Below are 25741 nucleotides of genomic sequence, written 5' to 3'. Positions count from 1 at the left end.
ATTTGTTGGGGGGTAGATTCTTTTTATAGTTAACAATTTAGGAGGCTCCAGTAATATTGGAAGTGGCTAGGTTCGGTAACCAGATTGCAAGATAACTAAGTGGCTACTTAGCCAATTCCTTGGTGGCTGATTGCACCAGGCTCATTCTCTTTGTCTCTCTCAAACACTCTCTCGCCCTCTTTCTCTGTTGACAATGATAACTTTCCATAAGAGTTTTGCCTTTTGTTTTATTAGAAAAGTCTAATTTTTTAAAAAGGTAGTTTGTCTTTCAGCAACTCCTTATCTAATATCTATAAAGAGAAGATATTTATTTACACAGATACGATTACTGTAACAAGAACATTTTTTAATAATATTGGCCATCATGTTGTTTCAAGATGGCAGCTTGATCCACCAGTCTAGCCTTAGCTGTGTCTGAATATTTGTTAGCAGTATACCAGATTTGATAATAATAAAGCCAGGATGTTCAAGAATTATCATGGAACAGATAAATAGAAAAGACTGAGTTGTCAATTTGAAAAAGAAAATGACTCCATTCAATTTGTTCGGCCACCTGTGTCTATAATGTATCCATTCTGCCCATTTGATTTTACTGTAGGTAAAGAGAGGAGCATTTTAAAGTGACTGTCAGTGGGATTAACAACCACAAGTCACTTTTACATCCAATTCAACATGACACAAGTGCTGGTTATTTAATAGTATAACAGCAGTGAACCAGAGCTCTTCTATGTGACTTTGCTGACATTTCCAGCAGCTGTATATTTAACCCACAGTTAGGGGCCGAATAAACTTCAGTCATCTATCAGAATGTTAGCAGGCATCCCTGAGCTTTTTCTAGGAATACATTGACCTGAACAAATGCAGATGTGCACAGAATTATCATTTATTCAGGGAGAAATTCATGACTTCTAGCAGTTACAGTTTCACATTTTCATGAACCAACACTAAAAAGAGATATTCAGTTATCTGTAGCCTATAAATGCTTGTTATCCTAATTTTTAAAACTCATAAGTTACTGCTCCCAAATGAAGACTGAAAAACATGTAGTGACACGAAAGGCATCCTTCATCTGAAACAGAAAAAAAACTATTTCAACTATTTGTAGCATTATGCTTCTACCATTTTAAGTTCTTCATATAATTTCTTCCTAGTTTTAGTCTTTAGTATTCCAAAAAGAGAAGAGTTCCTCTTCTCTTCCTATTGTATATTTCTCAGATTTCCGCTCAAGACAGAAAGCTGGTGGTAACCTTGACTCTTTCTACTGCTTTATTCCCCATAACCAATCCCTTTGATGCTTCTCCTAATTATTTCAGGAATTGGTCCATAAAACCTCATCATCCCTTCCTACTGCCATAGTCTAGATTACTGTTGCAATCTCCAAACCGGTCTCTCTGCAGCCAGTTCCTCTGCCACACCATAGACAGAATGATCTGATGATGTCATTCTTCTGATTAAAATCCAAATTGCCTTGGGCTAACAGCCATACCCCTTCACTAGGTTTCCAAAGCCCTCCATGATCTGGCCCTATGTGCCTTCCTACCTCCATGTCCTTTCACTCTTGACGCAAAAGCAAATCCCACACACACACCCTTTTCTTGCACTTGCACCCTCTTCTCTCTTCCTTCACCGCCTTGTGTGGATAACTTCTACTGATCCTTCCATTGTCAGTTCAGCTTGTTCACACTTAGGCTCTAGAATTCCCTACCTGACCGACCATATCTGCACCAAGTGCTTCTCCTACATGTTCTCAAGTTCTCTGTCCTTCCCCTCCCATAGCATTCTCCTCTTAGAGGGAACTGACTATAACATCTTTAAGAACAAGAGTTGGGATGGTCTTATTCATTGCTTCATCAGTTTATTTAATGCCCAACACAGGGTAGGTCCTTAACAGATATTCTGTTAATTAAAAGCTAAATCTCCAACTAATAAAGGCCCTATGATAGTCCACCTAGATAAAGCTCATTGCCTTCCAGATTTAACATTTGGGATGAGTGGTTTCTAAGTGAAACCAGATGAAGAATCTAATTTCTTATGACTGGTCTCCTGCTTAGGCCAATGAATATCGTTTGTTGATGGCACAGTCTCATTGAACCATGGTGAATTAGAGCCACTTATATTCGAGCCCATATCTTATATTTTAAATACCTAAATTGTCCAACTTTTTAATGGAACTGTTAATTTCCTTAATATAAAATCTTTAAAATGTTCACATAGAAAAGAATTATGAAATTAGTAAAACTGGGTCAATTTCCCATATCGATAGAGGTAAAGAATTATGCCAGTTATCTCACTGTATTCTATGCTCTTTTCAGAGAGACAGATAATCCTTTTGGAGTAAAGTTTCATGCCTGAGATTCAGTTGTTAGCATAAAAGAAGTACCACAGAATATTTTTTATATGGAGACTCTTAATTTTGTAAATGTGTTCAGTACTCTACAAAAGCTGTAGAGAGAGAAACATATTGCCTCTTTACTAATACATACCTCCCACGTTCACAGAAGAGAGGAATAACAGTTAGGAGTGAACTGCTAACTTTCTCACATGCAGAGCTTATCCTAGGAAATTTATATCATAAGGGACATTATTCCTTGGTCCCCAGAATCTCTACTTTTTTCCTTATTTCCCTCTGTAAGGAAGTATCACATTCCTTAATGAGACAGTGGAAAATAAATTGCTGTAACATGGATAACTGCTTGTATTAAAAAATTGTGCTGTGCCTTTGGTCTATAAATAACTCATATATCCCCCCCAAACATTTTGAAATCTATATAACAAAACATTTTTTTAGTTACAACATTTAAAAACAATTTGCTCTTTAGCATTTCTTGCTGTTTCTACAGAGACTTGGTGATATTACTGGAATTAATTCCAACTGCTCATAAATATACAACTGCCATGAAAGGGTTTGGAATGAAGCCTTTGCTTGACCCTGCAGCATTTGGCTGGGCTTCTATAAAAATCTATTTTCACACTTTGACTCACAGCTCTTCATCTTCTACCAGAGTGTAAAAGACACCATGCAATAGATGTCTTAATTAAAGAATTAAAAATGTTACTTCTACATCCTTTAAATTGGAAAGTAAATGCACAGTCTGAACTATTGGATCTTCAAATCTGGCTGATGACATCAATCAGGGTGAATAATCAAAGCAAATATAGATTTTGTACTTTTCATAATTTGGGACTTTATAACCTGCTTTATATATTAGCATAAATTATTCAGATTAAAATTTTAAAATCCACTCTACCAAACTTTCTTTGTGATACTGTTTAATGAAAACAAGAAAAATCCTATGAAACCACTGATACTATGGTATATTCATTGATTCATGGTTGTACCACCTTGGTAGTATGCATCTGTGAAGGCAGGCATAAATCTCAGTTTTGAGTTATCTAGCTGAAGTTGGATTCTTAAGATTCTTGCTTCATTTTCCTCAGATCTGAACACTTGCTTGTTCCCTCACCACAATATATAGGGTCAACAGGGTTGGGGTCCTAGGGGAGAGGAGAAGAGTGGAAGCAGAGCAAAGATGTGGTATCTGCAGCAGCTGGGAGTGGAAAGTGCCGGAAGATATGAGGTGCCCAGCATTAGGCTGAGAAACTATAGCGGTTCCAAAAATAGGAAACAAAGCCAGGATTGGGAACTGTGTGCAAAAGGAGAGAAATATGCACAATTTAGGGAGAAGTGGGGCAGGTCCTGGGTGATTGCCACAAAAGGAGGTAAATGTCCATAACTGGCTTTAATGTTTCTTTTCTGCATGATGCACAATATGTACCTGGATGTGGATGGAGTTGACTGCCTTAGAGGTTTAGGATCTAGGCTGACATCTTCCTCTTGGGGCCCCTTTACTGTCTTTTCCCAGAGCTAGTTAAGGTGGTAATTGGTCTCCCCAGACAGGAAGAAAAAAGTAATTCAGTTTAATTCCATAAGTATTTATGTGCAACGCCAGGTTAGGCCCTGATATGGCCCTACTCTCAGTCTGTAATGAAAGTCACCAGCGTCCTTAAAAAGTGGGGCACAGCTCCTCCAAGGTTAGTAGTGGGGAAGAATAACACTAGGGGACAAGATTCTGGTTCCCCCAAGATTCACAGTTTCTGGTGATCTCTCACTATTTACCACTGCCAAATATCCCAGTTTGGCATTCCTAGGAAACTGGATCATGGAACACTATGATACCCCATTTAATTTTATTCCATTATCCCCAAGTATTTAGTAAAATATTCCTTAAAACCTTAAGGGATGGATTACTTAATCGTGTTAGGCAATTAAGACAGAGCAGTGGCCCCGGGGTCAAGGAAGTGGCTCTCGTGAGAGACTGTCAGGAATTACACAAATCCAAAACCCTCTGTGCCATTTCTAAACCTGAAGGGTGCAGACTGGGAGGTTTCCTTCCATATGCCCCAGCAGTTATGTTTAGGGATTTGGTTTTGAATTTTACATCCCTCAGACTGAAGAATTAAATGATTTTGATACTTTTGAGCTACTTCTGAAATCCTGTACTATTTACATACATTAATTGGCATATTTTCTACTGTAACTCACATTAAAAAAATAATTTACCCTAATTTCTGCATTTTCAAAAGTAGGCAGCCAGTATTTTAAATGTGAGGTTTCAGCATGTCTATGGAATGCTGCCTAATTTGCAGATTTTATCAATTATTGATAGTGTGGATGTTATGTAAGAAGAGTATTAAATGCCATTCCACACAGATATACAGACGTTTAATAGTATTTTGTATCCTTAAGAATATTAATTTTATGAGTAGGAGTCCATATTCTGATTCCATGTATATTAAACTAATGTATTGGGTGAGGCTAAAGCTCATTTATATCTACTGTTCCAGACCTGAGAAAGGAGATTTATAAGAACTGGAGTTAATTCCAAAGATATGAAAAGTTAGGACAGAAATCAAAAGGGACAAGGAGTCCCCTAAAAGTGTGGAATACAGTAACGCTTGGGCCCAGGCTGCTGCTGCAGCTCCTGTGCTGTCACAGTGCTTCCTGCTACCTCACCACCCTTCCATGAACTGTCATTTATCATGTGCTTTTTCAGTTAACCCACAACTATAGCCAGTGTGCTGGGAGTTTATTTGCATTAACTCATTCATTTTTACTGCAACATTATGGAATTAGATGTTCTTCAACATGACAAAACAAAGCTTAGGAAGGTTGAATAACTTGCCCAAGGAAGAAAGAGGAGAGACAGACCTGTCTTCTGAGTCCTAAACAATGCTCTTAACCAACAGAAGTCATGACAAAGACTTTTCCTAATTCACGGGGAAAAAAATAACAAAAACAAAAACAAAACAAACAGCAGCTATCAGTGTTACATCAGATAAATAAATAACATACCAGAGAACATTGTATCTTATGAAAATGGTGTCAAATTAATGCAGCCCAAGATTTAAGAACCTAGCAGCCCCATCTGTCCTCATCATGAATAGTATATTTAAGTTTTGCGTTGACTTCTCATGTTTCTGACCCAAAAAGCCTGAAAGAAGTCTCTAATTAAAGAACCAAGAACTGATATCCTCTAGGGCCAGTGACTTGGCCCCAAATCTTGACTCTTCCACAAATTAATTAACTGACCTTGGAAAAGTCATTTGTCTTTCTGAGCTTCAGCTGCTGCCCAGCAGGATTTTGAGATCTGAATGAGATAATCCCTGTGAAAATACCCAAAGTGAGTACTTTATGACACAAAGTTTATAGTCATTAGATGTTAGCTGAATGTGAATACATATCAGTTGTTTCTTTTCATACCAGATTTCCTAATCCTTACAATGAATTTATTCTTTATTTCTCCCACTTTCAGTGGAATCCATGCTCTCATACTTGAATTGTATGGATCAAATAGCTCAATGCCAGATTTCCAGTATCCCATATCTTACAGACTGCAAATGACTGGTCTAAGATTATGTACTGATTGTTTTTATTTTTAATCTAATATTTAATTTCTAAAATTATTTTGTAACAAAATTAATATAGATTGATATATACTTTTTTTTTTTCATATAGAGACCAGGACCTAAAAAACTTAGTTGAAGTAAATTCTGTGTCTGCAAAAAAGAATGGGAGGTAAGACTTATTATAATGCATTTTCTTTCTTATGAATTCCATGTATGCTTGCATAAATTAGATACTATTAGAAGTATAGTAGGAGTTGAATTCTATTATAAAATTTAATACCATCCAAATACGAAGAACTATGGTAAGCATGCCTAATAGCTGATGTGGGAAAAAATAACAAAATTCTTATTCTGTTAGAATTTCTGACTCAGGACCAGCTGCTCTCTTGCTTAGTGTAAAGGGCATCATGGAAATTCAAAGCTCTTCACTTCGGCTGTGAAGATTTATTTTTACTTACTTTTGCTTGGTAGGTTTTCAGCAGTGCAGAAAACACTCTGGGAATCTCTTCCTTGGATACCAAGTTCTAAAGGAATGCACAAATTCACACAGCCACAAAACAGGACCTAATTTTGAAAGTTCTTTACACCAAAGAGCATAATGGCTTTAAATGTTGTACCATATTTGCCCTTACAAGGAAGGTAGGATAGAACTGAGTAAATTTTCTATCATTAGCAATTCTTTCCCCTGAACTTGAAGGAACTCTAGTTTCCTATTTTTTTTTTTTTATCTTGTTAAGGTACAACTGTCTTTTTTAAAAAAAAAAAATGTATATTTTTATTGAGATTGTTCACATACCTTACAACTATCCAGAGATCCAAAGTATACAATCAATTGCCCATGGTACCATCATTCAGCTGTGCATCCATCAACACAAATAATTTTTTTCAATTTTTAGAATATTTTCATTATACCAGAAAAGAAGTAAAGGCAAAAAAAAAGGAAATTCAAATCCTCCCATACCCCTAACCACCCCCTACCTCCATTATTGATTCATAGTTTTGGTATAGTACATTCATTACTGTTGATAAAAGAATGTTAAAATACTACTAACTGTAGTATATAGTTTGCAATAGGTATATATATATTTTCCTATATGCCTCTCTATTATTAACTTCTAGTTATAGTGTCATACATTTGTTCTAGTTCATGAGAGAGATTTCTAACATTTGTATAGTTAATCACAGATATTGTCCACCACAAGATTCACTGTTTTATACATTCCCATCTTTTAACCTCCAACTTTCCTTCTGGTGACGTACGTGACTCTGAGCTTACCCTTTCCACCACCTTCACACACCTTTCAGCACTGTTAGTTATTCTCACAACATGCTACCATCACCCCTGTCCATTTCCAAAAGTTTAAGTTCACCTAGTTAATAAGCAACCGCTCCCCATTCACGTATTCATGTATTCAGCACCATCGCCACTATCTGTATAAGGACAGATATTTCTTCCAAAAAAAGGAGGAAGAGTCAAAGAAAGCAGAGAGACAAAAGAAAAAGAAAAGAGAGAGAGAGAAAACAAAAACAAAACTTGACAGCTAGGAAGCAACAAAAGGAAAGATGGCATTAACCTAAAGTAGAATAAAGAGTCAGACAACATCACCAATGCCAGGAGTCCCATACCCTTCCCCTATTCCCCACCCTCCCATATGCATTTAGCTTTGGTATATTGCCTTTGTTACATTAAAGGAAGCATAATACAATGTTCCTGTTAATTATAGTCTCTAGTTTGCATTGATTGTATTTTCCCCCAATCACACCCTATTTTTAACACCTTGCAATGTTGGCATTCATTTGTTCTACCTCATGTAAAAACATATTTGTACCTTTTATTACAATCGTTTAGCACCCGAGGTTTCGCTGAGTTACGTACTCCTAGTCTTTATAACAGTCATAGTCTTTTGTTCTGGTGTCCCACATGGTCCCAACCTTCCTCTTTAAATCATTCTCACAGTCATCTTTGTTCAGTGTACTTACATTGCTGTGCTACTATCTCCCAGAATTGTTTTCCAAACCTCTCACTCCTGTCTTTTCCTTTCTGTCTGCAGTGCTTCCTTTAGTGTTTCCTGTAGAGCAGGTGTCTTGTTCACAAACTCTCTCATTGTCTGTTTGTCAGAGAATATTTTAAGCTCTCCCTCATATTTGAAGGACAGTTTTGTCGGATATAGGATTCTTGGTTGGTGGTTTTCTTCTTTCAGTCTCTTAAATATATCACCCCACTTCCTTCTTGCCTCCATGGTTTTTATTGACAAATCTGCACACAGTCTTATCAAGCTTCCTTTGTGTGTGATGGATCATTTTTCTCTTGCTGAGAATCTCAGGATTCTCTCTTTATCTTTGACATTTAATAATCTGATTATTAAGTGTCTTAGCATAGGCCTATTCAGATCTATTCTGTTTGGGGTATGCTGTGCTTCTTGGATCCGTAATTTTATGTCTTTTATAAGAGATGGGAAATTTTCATTGATTATTTCTTCTATTATTGATTTTGTCCCTTTTCCCTTCTCTTCTCCTTCTGGGACACCAATGACACATACATTCTTGCTTTTCATTTTGTCCTTAAGATCCTGGAGATGTTGCTCATATTTTTCCATTCTTTTCTCTATCTGTTCTTTGGTGTTTAGGCTTTCAGGTACCTTATTCTCCAGTTCTGAGTGTTTTCTTCTGCCTCTTGAGATCTGCTGTTGTATGTTTTCATTGTGTCTTTCATCTCTTGTGCTGTGCCTTTCATTTCCATAAATTCTGCCAGTTGGTTTTCAAACTTTTAATTTCTACCTTATGTATGCCCAGTGTTTTCATTATATGGTTCATCTTTCACCATATTTTCCCTAAACTTTTTGAATTGACTTATTATTAGTTGTTTCAATTCCTGTATCTTAGTTGAACTGTAAGTTTGTTCTTTTGACTGGGCCATAACTTCATTTTTCTTAGTGTAGGTTGTAGTTTTCTGTTGTCTAGGCATGGTTTCCTTGGTTACCCCAATCAGATTTTTCCAGAGCAGAATGGGCTCAGGTCCCAGAAGGAAGAAATATTCAGTATCTGGTTTCCCTCAGGGTGTGTCTTAGAAAATTGGTACACCCTGTGATGCCTCAGGTCACTGTGCTTTTCTTCCCAGCAGATGGTGCATGTCAGCCTGTAACTCCAGACTGGTGTAAGGAGGTGTGGCCCATGGCTGTTTTCCCCCAGGATCTGGGGTCTGGTTCTGAATGGAAGGCAGGTGGTAGAGCTGGGTCCTACCCCTTTCCTCTTAGGGAAGATAGACCCCCCTAGGGAGAGGTCATTAACATTTCAATGATCTCTCTCTGCCTGTGCTATCTCCACCCTTGTCTGGGTCAGAGCGATGGGAACTGAAAATGGCTGAGGCTTTCTCCACTGAGCTGAAACAGGGACAGAAAGCCCCCTTCAGGGCTTGTCCATGGCCACCCTCCAGCTCTCTAAGGTCAGTCATCACCCAAAGCCTCTGTCCACTTGTTGGGGATTCATAGCTTGTATTGAGCAGTGTACATTTGTTAATTAAAACCCCAGTTGGAGCTCAGCTGAGCTATATTCACTTGCTGGGAGGGAGCTTCTCTCTACCACCATGAGGCTTTGCAGCTCATTCTATGGGGGGAGGGGGCTCCTGGCTTGGATCCGCAGTTTTTACTTACAGATTTTATGCTGCGATCTCAGGTATTTCTCCCAATTTAGGTTGGTGTCTCATGAGTAGATGGTCATGTTTGTCCCCCCGCAGTTATTCTGGATTATTTATTAGTTGTTCCTGGTTGTTTATTAGTTGTTCCAGGGGACTAACTAGCTTCCACTCCTGTCTATGCTGCCATCTTAGATCCCCCCTGTCTTTTATTTTTTAAAATGCCTTTTTATGTAAAGAAATTATTTTTTTTTATTGTGTGCAGATAATGGAAAAGAAAGGAAAGGACCTGGCTCATTTATTTTTCCATAATGCCTACAAAGGCTCTTGCATCTAATAGGTAGATTGTTTCCTTTCTCTTAGTTCCCCACATCATCTCCTGCCTTCTTTCTCCTGATCCGAAGAAAACCACTGATAGAATGAGGGAGGATAAATTTTCAATAGGATATAATTATCTTTGAAGAACAATCACAATGTTGGGAATAGGACTGGGCTTAAAAATAACCAACCTGATTCAAATATTTTTTGGATGTGATCCAGGTCGAAAATTACAAGCAAACAAAGTATGAGTAAGGACCTATGCATTTAATATGATTTGAAAGGCACTCAAGTTTCAGTAGGGCTTGTCAATGAAATGGGCTTAAATCAAGGATTGACAAGAAGATGGACATTCATGGAAATTCGAGAGCAGGAATGTTGGCATGGCTGGGCCTTGTTACGGCCTGAAGTGGAAGGGTGTTCATTCTTGACATGCAGCAAGTCTAGAATTCTTAGCACCAGGAATCCCCAGATGTTAATATGACTCAGCTACACTTTTGCCCATCTTTCTTCTGCTCTTCCCTCTTTGATAAACAAGAGTCTTGCTTCCTCCTAACTTCAGTTTTCTTTAGCTTTCCATGGTCTCATTGGCCTCCTTCAGCAAGGCAGTGTGGGTGTGGCCATCTGCATAGAAGAGGGGGTGTACATGGAAGACACCACGATTGACTATAAGGCACATTCACTCTCTTTTCCCTTCCTGAAGTTTCAATCTGTGCCCCTTGCTTGGCATACTCTGACTATTACACATACAATCACAAATGCACCCACTCTCCCCCAGTGGGATGGTGATCAACATTGCATTCAGTTATTACGTCCAGAGATTTTTTTTTTATTATTAATAAATTTTATTTTGAAATAAGTTCAATCTTACAGGAACAGTTGTAAAAACAGTACAAACCCCCTACATAGAACTCCATCATACCCTGAGCCCCCTCCCCCGATACCCTGATCCATCACCTTTAAGATCCTGTCACACCACTGTCTCTTTCTTTCCCTCCCTCTCTTCCTCCCTCCCTCCCTCCCTAACACCCGTCATCTATTGCTCTGTCTTCTGAACATATGAGAGCAAGCTGCACATATCTTTGAACAAACAATATAATTCACATATACCTTTCCCATGAACAAGAACATTATTTTATGCAATCTCATTAAACGCAGCTAAGAAGTTCAAGAAATTTAGCATTGATACAAAGCTTACATTCTATATTTCCTTTTTTTTTTTTCTTGTCTCCCATCTGTGCCCCTTTGAGCCTCCTCTCCTCCGATCTCAGATCCCTTCCAGGATCATCCTTGGCATTTAATTTTTATCTATTTAGACTGTCTTATTTTTTTTTTTTTCAATTGTGGAAAGATATATATAGCCTAAATCTTCCTATTCCACCCCTCCCTAGCATTCCCTTAGTGGGATTAATCACATTTAGAATGTTGCAATGCTATCACCTTCTGACCATCCATTTCTAGAAGTTTCCCTTCACCCCAAACCAAAACCCCTACTCTCATTTCTTAACTCCCCATTGCCCCTTCCCCCATTTCTTGGAACCCCTACTCTACTTTTCATCTCTTTGGTCATATTCTTTGATACTTTCTTTGTGTTTACCATGGGGCTTAAAATTAACCTCTTAAATCTATAACAATCTTGTTTTTCTTTGAAACCAACTTAACTTCAATAGGACACTTAAACTGTGTTCCTATACTCCTCCATTCCCCAACCTTTATGTAGTTCTTATCAAGAATTACATATTCTACATTGAGTCCAAAACCACTGATTTATCATTACATTTTATGTATTTTAGATCCTGTAGGAAGTAAATAGTGGAGTTATAAATCAACAATACAGTAGTAATGGTCTTTATATTTACCATGTGATCTTTACTGGAAATCTTTATTTCTTCATGTGGTTTCAGTCAATTGTTTAGTGTCCCTTCCTTTCAGCCTGCTTAGGACTGATCTACTGGTGATGAAGTTCCTCAGCTTTTGATTGTCTGGGAATGTTTTCATCTCCCCCTCATTTTTATGTTTCAGGTGTTTGTGAATTCTCCAAGTCTCTGATGGTTATTCACTTCTATTTGTATTCCATTGTGGTCAGAGAATGTGCTTTGAACAAATTCATTTTTTTATTTTTATTTTATTGAGGCTTGTTTTTATGTCCCTGCATACAGTCCATTCTGGAGAAAGATCCGTGATCACTAGTGAAGAACATGTGTCCCAGTGACCTGGGATGTAATATTCTATATATGTCTGTTAAAAGTCTCTATATCTCTCCTTCATTTCCTTGTTTCTCTGTCGGTAGGGCTCACTTTAGTATCTGAAGTAATGCAGGTCTTTTATTAGCAAACTCTCTCAGCATTTGTTTGTCTGTGAAAAATTTAAGCTCTCCCTCAAATTTGAAGGAGAGTTTTGCTGGATAAAGTATTCTTAGTTGGAAATTTTCCTCTCTCAGAATTTTAAATATGTCATGCCACTGCCTTCTCACCTCCATGGTGGCCACTGAGTAGTCACTACTGAGTCTTATGTTGTTTCCTTTGTATGTGGTGATTTCTTTTCTCTTGCTGCTTTCAGAACTTGCTCCTTCTCTTCAGTATTTGAGAGTCTGATCAGAATATGTCTCGGAGTGGGTTTATTTGGATTTATTCTATTTGGAGTTCGCTGGGCATTTATGCTTTGTGTATTTATATTGTGTAGAAGCTTTGGGAAGTTTTCCCCAACAATTTCTTTGAATACTCTTTCTAGGCCTTTATCCTTCTCTTCCCCTTCTGGGACACCAATGAGTCTTAAATTTGGACATTTTATTTTATCTATCATATCCCTGAGATCCATTTCAATTTTTTCGATTTTTTTCCCCATTCTTTCTTTTGTTCTTTCATTTTCTGTTCTGTGGCCCTCAGGGAGGCTGAGTTGTTGTTCAGCTTCCTCTAATCTTGTATTATGAGTATCCAGAGTCTTTTTAATTTGGCCAACAGTTTCTTTAATTTCCATAAGATCTTCTGTTTTTTTTATTTACTCTTGCAATATCTTCTTTATGCTCTTCTAGGGTCTTCTTTATGTCTTTTATATTCTGTGCCATGCTCTTCTTCAAGTCTTTTATATCCCGTGCCATGCTCTCATTGCCTGTCTGTAGTTCTTTGATTAATTCTGCCAGGAACTGTGTGTTTTCGGATCTTTTGATTTGAGTGTTTGGGTTTGGGTTCTCCATGTCATCTGGTTTTATCATATGCTTTAAGATTTTCTGTTGTTTTTGGCCTCTTGGCATTTGCTTTACTTGATCTTTAATTTGTTAGAATTGCAGCTTGGTGACATACACTTTCTCTAACTAACCATCAGATGGCATCCGTGAGTCACTTATTCCCCTCAAGTCAGTTCTCCCCAACTTTGTGGTATGTGGGGATCTGATTTTTTTTGGGTCCAATTGGTGCACTTAATTTGGGTGTGTTGTCAGTGCTGTCTGCCCTCAACGAGGGGCGTGTGCCTGAGCGGTTAGGGAGGAAGGGCAGGTTTAACAGTCAAACCTCCCAGGTGTTTCCGGAGATTTAAGGCTGTTGTCTACCACTGACACAAAAGTCCTTGGTATTGGCATAGGTTCCCTGGGTTTTCCGAGCGGTTCCCTGCTCCCTGCTGTGCTTTTCCAGGACCTCTGCTGAGGGGGGTAGGGCCGTGCCATGTCACAAGTGAGCGCCGGCCTCCAGGAAAGCCCTGGGCCACCGGGCTGTGTAGGGGCATTCCCAGCCCGCTTCAAAGATGGTTGAATGGGATGCATTAACTTCCCCCTTTCCGCACAGCTCTGCTCTCCCAGCTCTGGGACAATCAGCCGTGGGTGTATTCAAGGCCACTGTCCACAGCCGATATTGTGTCATGTGAGCGGTGCTGCGGGAAAGACTCCCTGTCAGGCTGGGTTTCTTGTCTTGGGTCTGTGCTGTGTGTTCAGCTGGGCAGGAGTAGCCCCGCCCACTGGGGTGATGGCTGCAAGGCTGGGTTTCTCGGCTCAGCTCTGTGCTGTTTGTTCAGCCCCGGGCAGGAGTAGCCCTGCCCGCTGGGGAGACTGCTGCAAGTTGTGTGTCTCCCCTTTGTTTCTCTGGACCTGAGACAATCAGCAGTGGGTGTGGGAAGGGGTATCCTCCACCCCAGACACCGAGGCGTTAGTCCAGACCGCTCCCATCTTATCTGCAGCTGTTCCCGGGCTTCTTTTAGTTTTTTAAAAACTCCAACCCGCCGTTTCCCCCCAACGCAGCGTGGCTGAGGGATTCAGCCTACTCACTCACTCGTTTCAGAATGCAGACTCCTGGTTTCACCAAATGCACGTTCCCTGTGGCTTTAGCAGAACTTGTCCAGCCGGTGCTACTTTGGAAGTGGTGTTCTGGGTCCTTTCTGGTTTTTTATCTAGTGTTTTCCACGGATGTGTTTTTTTCTCTGTCTCACTAGTTGCCATCTTAGGTTCCTCCTCACGTCCGGAGATTTTAACTACCATTCCTACAAAACCATTTGTTGGCCTCTGTCTTAGTTTGCCAAGATTGCTATAACAAATTCCATAGACAATTTAGCTTAAACAACAGGAACTTAATGTGTCATAGTTTTGGAAACTAGAAGTCCAAGTTCAAGATATCAGCAAGATTATGCTTCCTCTGGAGTCCAGCATCCTGGTGGTGGCTTGCCGGCAGTCCATCATTCAGTCTCTGCCTCCATCATATGGCTGGCTGTTTCCTATCTTCTATTCCTGTGTCTAAATTTCCTCTGCTTATGAAGACTCCAGTCATACTGGATTAAGGCCCACCCTGACTCAGTTTGGCTTCATCTTAGCTAATAACATCTTCAAAAATCCTATTTCCAAATGAGGTCGCATTCACGGAACCTGGGGTAGGACTTGAACAAGTCTTTGTGGGAGACATGATTCAACCCATAAAAGTCCCTCAGTTCCATTTCCATGATTTCTACTCCATTATTTCCATCATTTCTACTTCAGTTCTATTAAATCCCATCCAGCTGTGATTTCTTGCTGTTCTGCTATCTACAAATTAAATAATAAATATAACTGCCACTCCAGCACCAATAAAACAACTGAAATAAAAGTTATCATTTGGGAAAGAGCAGAAACAAAAGAAATCTTTGGCCCAATTTCAGGACCTTTGCATTCTGGCAACAGAAAGGAAAGTTCACTTCATTTTCAAAGTGAATTTATACAAGACAATATAAATCTAAATAAGAATCCTGGGCAAATCTGCTAAACTAAGACAATTCACTTCATGAATGTATTTACTTTAAATAGTCACTTGTATGCCCAGGTTAATATATGTTTTCCAATTTGATTTATTAGAATAACCCCCACAACAAAGCTGGTAGGCAACAAATAAGCTGCATTGTGAGGCATGAGTTCTCCATCACAAAGATTATTCAAGGCATCTGGGAGAAGTACTGGGTGTTTTAGGCTGCTAGGCTGTTAAAATGCAATATATCAGGAATGGGCTGGCTTGTAACAATGGGGATTTATTAGTTTACAAGCTTACAGTTCTGAGGCCATGAAAATGTCCAAATCAAGGCATCATCGTATGATGCTTTCTTCCAGAAGACCAGCCGCTTGTGGTCCTGTCCACCTCTGTCTCATGGCAAGGCACATGGCGGCATCTGCTGCTTTCTCCCTTTCCTTCCAGTTTCATTGCTTTCAGGTTCCAGCTTCCAGGACCTTCCCCCTCAGCTTCTGTGGCTTTCTCTCTGTTTCTGTGACTTGCTCTCTCTGTCTCTCTCTCTGTATTCATCCCATCTATAAAGGACTCCAGTAAGAGGATTAAGACCCCCTTGAGGCGCATCTCTACTGAAATAACCTAATCAAAAGTCCCACTCACAATAGGTTTACACAGAAATGGATTAGCTTGATTTTTGGGGGTCCATTCAGCTTCAAACTACCACACGGGGGCAGAGCTTTCTCTATTGCACTGGTTCCCAAACTTTGGTGTGCATCAGCATCATCTGGAGGGCTTGTTAAAATACACAAATTTCTGGGTCTCTTCTCCAGAATTTCTGATTCAATATGTTTGAGATGGGACCCTGGGAACTTTCTAACAAGTCCCCAGGTGATGCTGATGCTGCTGTTCGAGGTATCACTCTTTGAGAACCACTGCTGTATTGGGTAAAATTGGATTGCAGTGTTTCTCAGCCTCGACATGAGGCTCACTGGAGAGGCTTAAAGAATCCCCCAAACCAATTAAATCAAAATATCTGGCTGTGGCACCCAGGCAGCATTTTAAAAGGCCATATAAGTTATTCTGTTGGTAGCCAAGGTGTTGTCTCTCCAACTCAGTTTCTATCATTCTAAATATTAAAAAATTAGTGTTACCTATTATTGGCAATACCACAGAATTTCTTTTGTAAAATCTATTGCAGTCTCATGAAAAGCAAAGAGTTGACATCTGCCACAGACCCAAGGAGACTAAATGACATGATGATTAAATGGAAGATAGTATCCTGGATTGGGTTCTGGAATAGAAAAAGACATCAGAGGAAAATCTGGGGAAATCTAAATAAAGTCTGTAGTTTAATTAATACTATTGTACCAATGTTAAGTTCTTAGTTTTGACAAATATTCCATGGTTATATATTTTAGCACTGGGGGAAGCTGGGTGAAACATACATACGGTTCTATCTACTATCTTTGCAACTTTTCTGTAAACTTAAAATTACTCCGAAATTAAAAGTTTATTAAAAAAAAAAAAAAAAACTAATCAGCCCAAAACTTGCATAAGGGGCAAAATACATCAAAGAGTTTGTTGTACCACATTCCAAATTTATCTATTGGCATTTGATATTTATTAAAATTATAAAAATTAAATCTTTCATGAAGGTATTATCATAATTCTCATTATAAACACAACTAGGAAATGTACTGTTTGCAAATTATTTCCTTCTTCTCGCTATTTAGTATCATTTTAACTCAGCTGTATGTTTTGTGAAACATCTGTCTTAAATACCAGAAGATGATTTTCTGTGTTCCAGAGATGATAATATGTGAACAAACATTTTCTTCTTCCGTTAAGAGCCATATGGAAATAGAAGGAAAATTCTGTTTGAAAAAGATAAGACTTGATAAGATCTAAGCCTTTTTGGTTTACATGTTTCTCCTATATCATTGTTTACCAACATGGAGGAGGAATAGGAGCTAAAACTTACACTATTCTAACATTAAGAATTCCCTCTGTTTCATAGAAAAAACTAAAGATGCCTGCACTTTGTTAAACATAGTGACATTTTAGATTAGCAGAAATCTAGGTCAGAGTTCTTCTGTAATCTTTATAAAGTATTACTTTCCATCAAAGGCTAAATGTAAACTGGCATTTCTCAAAACAACCCTTTGATCGTTGTCATTAAATTAATAGAGTTTCAGATATATTGCATATGGAAAGCCTTCTAAAACGCTGTTCTGAAATGTTACTGGAAGCAAATTTAATGACCTCCTCACTCGATAAAAAAGTGTTTTAACTCTAGAGTTAGATAATGTGGCACACGTGTGTAGAATAATCTTCCTAAGATAGTGATTTCTGTGGAGGGAGTAAAATGGTGCAGGTATACATCTGTGTTCTGTGAGGAAACCAAACAAAAAAAGGTTCACTGTATGCAAAATAATTTTAATTGAACAGAATTTTAATAAAACAAATGGCTTCTCGGTGGCTTTGATTTTAAGAGCCAAATATCATGTTGCTTTTTCAGGCTAGATGTCCAAGTCAATGGATTCACCAATGTTCTAAACAACCAGACTGCTGGGACCACTGCCTATTCTTATGAAGCCAGAAACAATCTCAGGTACAATAGTCAATTACAAAATAAATGACAGGACTATTCTCCTTGTTTTTAAAACATCCTGCAGACAACTGAATCTGCCTTTTAAATGTAGACATTTCTAATTTGATCAGAGGCTGAGTATAAACAGCCTTACACAAGGGTTTTGAATTAGCCACTGGTCTCTGTGGTCTTTTTACATTGTTTGGTAAAAATATTTTTTAAAGATAAATGCTGTTTTGCATTATTCTATCTCCTCAAAAGGAGAAAATAAAATGGATCATCTTATAGGTGATAACTCCACTTATTAAAAAAAAAGATGAGGAAGGGGATTCTTATTTAAAAAAACTCTTATAAGAATAATGGCCATATCAACTTCTTTCCAAATACATTATTTTTAAAAAAGGGCTTCCAGTTGCTATTTTATTTAGAACACACGTGTGACATTGAGTTTTGATATTCTTCAGGTAGATCCACAGGCTTCATTAAATTACATATTGTCATGATAGTTAATTAAAGTCCACTCTTTGAGGTTTGTGGGTAAAATTATAGTTTGGAAATATGAATGGGACATCAGGGAAACAGATACTAAAACATATTACACTAATATTCAAAATAATTCTTTTGCTCCACAACAGGTTTCCTAAGTGACCAATTTCCCTTATTATTTCTCTGAAAGTAGGCCAAAACCATGGGAGTTCAGAACAAAATGGGAGACACAAAATAAAGAAATTTTGCAAAAATGGATTAATGCAACTTTAACATTTAGATTTCAAAACTTATGTTTTAGGAGAAATATACAAGCATTTTTTAAATTAAATGGAATAATAGCCTTGTTGGTTTGCTCTCTTTGTAAATAAACTTTAAACATGAAGTAACATGTTTTTAATTACAGCTACAATGCTGGAACCAGACATACAGAACCAAAGGATACTGTTGTGTACACAAGGACATATGTGGAGAATAGGTATCAGGAACTTATTTCAAATATTTTGCTGTATTTCTTTTATAATTCTGAAATGATCTATGTTTAAGAAGAGATGCTATTATTTTTAGATATACTTCTCTTTCAAGTAGAAAGCCAGTTAAGAGTATATTGAATTTTAAGTGTGTAGTTCTTTACACTGTTTCTAATAGTATATAGTTGTTAAATAATAATCATTAGAAGGACTAAATAATATTTTAATACAACACAAATATATGTAGTAGGGTAGCCACTTGAAAGTTCTCACATAAACTTATATGACTATGTAATAGGCTTTCTAAAATTACACAAATATTCCTAAAATGCTAATTTGGAGTCCCATGTTACATGGTTTAATCTGCCATTGTTTACCTCTAATCTGAATTAAGGGCTATAACTTTCAGTAGTTACACCCTGGCCCTAATTATAGAAAACTGATGTCCCCATGAAATCTGCTGCCTGGAGTGATGGATGTTGAGTAAGATGTCAACCAAGATCAGAGATTCACAATCCATTAGGGTTTCAGTTAGTAAATTACAAAGATTAGCTTAGTTGTGGGAGCAAATGCAGATATTCAAGACATGTGTTAGTCAGAGCCCATTTCAAAGAGGCCAAGGAACAGAGTATCCCACAGAAGAAAGCCTTCTTAGGGTTGAGGATTGGCGGAGACTCCAGGAAATTCAGTATGAGGTGAGCAAACTTCCAAAATGGTTTCTCAAGCCCAGACATAATTTCCTTTGAAACTGCAACCTCAAGATTGATTTTTCTCCTTAATTTAATTCTCACTGTGGTGTGTTGAAGCCAGTGGCTTTTGCTGTCTTTCAATTAAACTAAAAAATAAAACATTTCAGAGAAAATTTTAAAGTAGTAAGTAGTTACTAAGTCTGAAAGAAATTGATATGTAGATAAGTAGTAGTGAAATAATATCGCAAAGAAAGCAAGAGAACAAATATTGGCAAATAGAATAAAAATAACATAGGCATTTATTCTATATTTATATAATGACCTCTCTCAAACACTATTATCCCTATGGGATATCACACCAATACATTTTTCTTTTTAAAGGAATAAGTCTCATGGGAATCAATGCCAAACAACTACAATACCGAATTGCTTAAGAAAGAGTGATTTTTTTTTTTAGGAGTTAGGAATATTCCATTAAACATCATAGTCTAGATTTTTGATTTACTGAACAGGTAAAAGAATATTCACTTGATTCATGGAAGTGCAAAGACTAAAGAATGCCTGGAATATTTAACTATGGTGATTATATTCTATTTTTTTTAAACTATAATAGTTTTTTTTTTCTTAATTTGAATGTTTATTCAGTCTATTGCAATACCTTACTTACAACCCTTAATTTACATGTTCACTAACCAATCACTAGAACGTACAGACAACCAACTGCAACAGCCTACTTACAATACTTAATTTGTTTTTTTTATCTTCATTTTATTGAGATATATTCACATACCACGCAGTCATACAAAACAAATCGTACATTCGATTGTTCACAGTACCATTACATAGTTGTACATTCATCACCTAAATCAATCCCTTCATTAGCACACACACAAAAATAACAAGAATAATAATTAAAGTGAAAAAGAGCAATTGAAGTAAAAAAGAACACTGGGTACCTTTGTCTGTTTGTTTCCTTCCCCTATTTTTCTACTCATCCATCCATAAACTAGACAAAGTGGAGTGTGGTCCTTATGGCTTTCCCAATCCCATTGTCACCCCTCATAAGCTACATTTTTATACAATTGTCTTCGAGATTCATGGGTTCTGGGTTGTAGTTTGATAGTTTCAGGTATCCATCACCAACTACCCCAATTCTTTAGAACCTAAAAAGAGTTGTCTAAATTGTGCGTAAGAGTGCCCACCAGAGTAACCTCTCGGCTCCTTTTGGAATCTCTCAGCCACTGAAGCTTATTTCATTTCCTTTCACATCCCCCTTTTGGTCAAGAAGATGTTCTCCGTCCCACGATGCCAGCTCTACATTCATCCCAGGGAGTCATATTCCACGTTGCCAGGGAGATTCACTCCCCTGGGTGTCTGATCCCATGTAGAGGGGAGGGCAGTGATTTCACCTTTCAAGTTGGCTTAGCTAGAGAGAGAGGGCCACATCTGAGCAACAAAGAGGCATTCGGGAGGAGGCTCTTAGGCACAATTATAGGGAGGCCTAGCCTCTCCTTTGCAGCAACTGTCTTCCCCAAGGGTAAAACCTATAGTAGAGGGCTCAACCCATCAAACCACCAGTCCCCTATGTCTGTGGTCATGTTAGCAACCATCGAGGTGGGGTAGGCCAATACCCCTGCATTCTCCACAGGCTCCTCAAGGGGGCTCTACATATTTTTTTTTCTTGTTTTTGTTTTTGTTTTTTTTTTAAATCAACTGTATGAAAAAAAAAAAAACATACAATGAAAGAACATTTCAAAGAGACCATAACAAGGGAGTAAGAAAAAGACAACTAACCGAAGATAACTGCTTTACTTCCAACATGTTCCTACTTTACCCCAAGAAAGTTACCTAATATAGCAACATTTCTGTGAACTTGTTCCTACTATATCCATCAGAAATTAACAGACCATAGTCATTCCTGGGCATCCCCAGAACGTTAAATAGCTTATCTGTTCTTCTTGGATTATTGTTCCCCCTTCCTTAATTGCTCTCTACTGCTAGTTCCCCTACATTCTACATTATAAACCATTTGTTTTACATTTTTCAAAGTTCACATTAGTGGTAGCATATAATATTTCTCTTTTTATGTCTGGCTCATTTCGCTCAGCATTATGTCTTCAAGGTTCATCCATGTTGTATGTTTCACGAGATCGTTCCTTCTTACTGCCGTGTAGCATTCCATCGTGTGTATATACCACATTTTATTTATCCACTCATCTGTTGAAGGGCATTTGGGTTGTTTCCATCTCTTGGCAATTGTGAATAATGCTGCTATGAACATTGGCGTGCAGATATCTGTTCGTGTCACTGCTTTCCGATCTTCCGGGTATATACCGAGAAGTGCAATTGCTGGATCGATTGGTAACTCTATACCCAGTTTACTAACGAACTGCCAGACTGACTTCCAGAGTGGCTGAACCATTATACAGTCCCACCAACAATGAATAAGAGTTCCAATTTCTCCACATCCCCTCCAGCATTTGTAGTTTCCTGTTTGTTTAATGGCAGCCATTCTAACCGGTGTTAGATGGTATCTCATTGTGGTCTTAATTTGCATCTCTCTAATAGCTAGTGAAGCTGAACAATTTTTCATGTGTTTCTTGGCCATTTGTATTTCCTCTTCAGAGAACTGTCTTTTCATATCTTTGCCCATTTTATAATTGGGCTGTCTGTACTATTGTCATTGAGTTGTAGGATTTCTTTATATATGCAAGATAAATCAGTCTTTTGTCAGATACATGGTTTCCAAAAATTTTTTCCCATTGAGTTGGCTGCCTCTTTACCTTTTTGAGAAATTCCTTTGAGGTGCAGAAACTTCTAAGCTTGAGGAGTTCCCATTTATCTATTTTCTCTTTTGTTGCTTGTGCTTTGGGTGTAAAGTCTAGGAAGTGGCCGCCTAATACAAGGTCTTGAAGTTGTTTTCCTACATTATCTTCTAGGAGTTTTATGGTACTTTCTTTTACATTGAGATCTTTGGTCCATTTTGAGTTAATTTTTGTATAGGGGGTGAGGTAGGGGTCCTCTTTCATTCTTTTGGATATGGATATCCAACTCTCCCAGCCCGATTTGTTGAATAGACCATTATGACTCAGTTCAGTGACTTTGGGGGCCTTATCAAAGATCAGTTGGCCATAGATCTGGGGGTCTATCTCCGAATTCTCAATTTGATTCCATTGATCTATATGTATATCTTTGTGCCAGTACCACGCTGTTTTGACAACTGTGGCTTTATAATAAGCTTCAAAGTCAGGGAGTGTAAGTCCTCCCACTTCGTTTTTCTTTTTTAGAGTGTCTTTAGCAATTCGAGGCATCTTCCCTTTCCAAATAAATTTGATAACTAGCTTTTCCAAGTCTGCAAAGTAGGTTGTTGGAATTTTGATTGGGATTGCATTGAATCTGTAGATGAGTTTGGGTAGAATTGACATCTTAATGACATTTAGCCTTCCTATCCATGAACATGGAATATTTTTCCATCTTTTAAGGTCCCCTTCTATTTCTTTTAGTAGAGTTATGTAGTTTTCTTTGTATAGGTCTTTTACATCTTTGGTTAAGTTTATTCCTAGGTACTTGATTTTTTTAGTTGCTGTTGAAAATGGTATCTTTTTCTTGAGTGTCTCTTCAGTTTGTTCATTTCTAGCGTATAGAAACATTACTGACTTATGTGCATTAATCTTGTATCCCGCTACTTTGCTAAATTTGTTTATTAGCTCTAGTAGCTGTATCGTTGATTTCTCAGGGTTTTCCAGATATAAGATCATATCATCTGCAAACAATGACAGTTTTACTTCTTCTTTTCCAATTTGGATGCCTTTTATTTCTTCGTCTTGCTGGATTGCCCTGGCTAGCACTTCCAGCACAATGTTGAATAACAGTGGTGACAACGGGCATCCTTGTCTTGTTCCTGATCTTAGAGGGGAGGCTTTCAGTCTTTCACCATTGAGTACTATGCTGGCTGTGGGTTTTTCATATATGCTCTTTATCATATTGAGATAATTTCCTTCAATTCCTACCTTTTGAAGTGTTTTTATCAAAAATGGATGTTGGATTTTGTCAAATGCTTTTTCAGCATCTATTGAGATGATCATTTGATTTTTCCCTTTCGAATTTTTAATGTGTTGTAATACATTGATTAATTTTCTTATGTTGAACCATCCTTGCATGCCTGGAATGAACCCCACTTGGTCATGGTGTATGATTTTTTTAATGTGTCTTTGGATTCGATTTGCAAGTATTTTGTTGAGAATTTTTGCATCTGTATTCATTAGGGAGATTGGCCTAAAGTTTTCCTTTTTTGTAGCATCTTTGCCTGGTTTGGTATTAGATTGATGTTAGCTTCATAAAATGAGTTAGGTAGTGTTCCATGTTCTTCAGTGTTTTGAATGAGTTTGAGTAAGATTGGTATCAGTTCTTTCTGGAAAGTTTGGTAGAATTCCCCTGTGAAGCCATCTGGCCCTGGGCATTTATTTTTGGGAAGATTTTTGATGACTGATTGGATCTCTTTGCTTGTGATGGGTTGACTGAGGTCTTCTATTTCTTCTCTGGTCAGTCTAAGCTGTTCATATGTTTCCAGGAAATTGTCCATTTCCTCTACATTATCCAGTTTGTTGCCATACAGTTGTTCATAGTATCCTCTTATAATTTTTTAAATTTCTTCAGGATCTGCAGTTATGTCACCTTTTTCATTCATTATTTTGTTTATATGGGTCTTCTCTCTTTTTGATTTTGTCAGTCTAGCTAGGGGCTTGTCAATCTTGTTGATCTTCTCAAAGAACCAACTTTTGGTGATATTTATCCTCTCTATTGTTTTTTTGTTCTCTATGTCATTTATTTCTGCTTTAATCCTTGTTATTTCTTTTCTTCTGCTTGGTTTATGATTGGTTTGCTGTTCATTTTCTAGCTTCTTAAGTTGATCCATTAGTTCTTTGATTTTGGCTCTTTCTTCCTTTTTAATATATGCGTTTAGTGCTATAAATTTCCCCCTTAGCACTGCTTTTGCTGCATCCCATAGGTTTTGGTGTGTTGTGTTCTCATTTTCATTTGTCTCTATATATTTAGCAATTTCTCTTGCTATTTCTTCTTTAACCCACTGATTGTTTAGGAGTGTGTTGTTTAACCTCCAGGTATTTGTGAATTTTCTAAGTCTCTGATGGTTATTGACTTCTAATTGTATTCCATTGTGGTCAGAGAGTGTGCTTTGAATAATTTCAATCTTTTTAAATTTATTGAGGCTTGTTTTATGTCCCAGCATATGATCTATTCTGGAGAAAGTTCCGTGAGCACTAGAAAAGTATGTGTATCCTGGTGATTTGGGATGTAATGTTCTGTATATGTCTGTTAAATCTAATTCATTTATCAGATTGTTTAGGTTTTCAATTTCCTTATTGGTCTTCTGTCTGGTTGATCTATCTATAGGAGACAGTGATGTGTTGAAGTCTCCCACAATTATTGTGGAAACATCAATTGCTTCCTTTAGTTTTGCCAGTGTTTCTCTCATGTATTTTGTGGCACCTTGATTGGGTGCATAGACATTTATGATTGCTATTTCTTCTTGTTGAATTGCCCCTTATATTAGTATGTAGTGGCCTTCTTTGTCTCTCACAACATCCCTGCATTTAAAGTCTATTTTATCTGAGATTAATATTGCTACACCTGCTTTCTTTTGGCTGTAGCTTGCATGAAATATTTTTTTCCATCCTTTCACTTTCAATTTCTTTGTGTCCCTGTGTCTAAGATGAGTTTCTTGTATGCAACATATTGATGGTTCATTTTCTTTAATCCATTCTGCGAATCTATATCTTTTAATTGGGGAGTTTAATCCATTTACATTCAACGTTATAACCGTGAAGGCTATTTCTTGAATCAGCCATCTTCCTTTGGTTTATGTTTGTCATATATATTTTTCCCCTCTCTCTATTAATATCCTTTATTGTACCCATACCGAATCTCTTTAGTACTGAACCTTTCTCCAAGTCTCTCTGTCCTTTCTTTGTTTCTCTGTCTGTAGAGCTCTCTTTAGTATCTCCATTAGGGCAGGTCTCTTGTTAGCAAATTCTCTCAGCATTTGTTTGTCTCTGAAAAATTTAAGCTCTCCCTCAAATTTGAAGGAGAGCTTTGCTGGATAAAGTATCCTTGGTTGGAAATTTTTCTCACTCAGAATTTTAAATATATCGTGCCACTGCCTTCTCGCCTCCGTGGTGGCTGCTGAGTAGTCACTACTTGTTCTTATGCTATTTCCTTTGTATGTGGTGAATTGCTTTTCTCTTGCTGCTTTCAGAACTTGCTCCTTCTCTTCCGTGTTTGACAGTGTGATCAGAATATGTCTCGGAGTGGGTTTATTTGGATTTATTCTATTTGGAGTTCGCTGAGCATTTATGATTTGTGTATTTATGTTGTTTAGAAGATTTGGGAAGTTTTCCCCAACAATTTCTTTGAATACTCTTCCTAGACCTTTACCCTTTTCTTCCCCTTCTGGAACACCA

The 25741-nt window shown here is 37.7% G+C and overlaps 1 protein-coding gene across 7 annotated transcripts in view; it reads left to right on the top strand.

Moving 5' to 3' along the window:
• The window catches only part of SCEL (sciellin), a 121790-nt gene that overhangs the window by 83586 nt on the left and 12463 nt on the right, over positions 1–25741 (top strand). For 5 of the 7 annotated variants that reach the window (XM_037799964.1, XM_037799967.1, XM_037799966.1 and 2 more), the window contains 3 exons: positions 6017–6076; positions 17546–17638; positions 18510–18581. The gene's annotated coding sequence lies outside the window, so the exon portion shown is untranslated. The remainder of the gene's footprint in view (positions 1–6016; positions 6077–17545; positions 17639–18509; positions 18582–25741) is intronic. The other 2 variants (XM_037799962.1, XM_037799963.1) reach the window with 2 other exon arrangements.

The sequence above is a fragment of the Choloepus didactylus genome, chromosome 12 (genome assembly GCF_015220235.1).
Source record: "Choloepus didactylus isolate mChoDid1 chromosome 12, mChoDid1.pri, whole genome shotgun sequence".
In the NCBI taxonomy this organism is placed as follows: Eukaryota; Metazoa; Chordata; class Mammalia; order Pilosa; family Megalonychidae; genus Choloepus; species Choloepus didactylus.
This window is presented reverse-complemented; position numbering and strand designations above follow the sequence as displayed.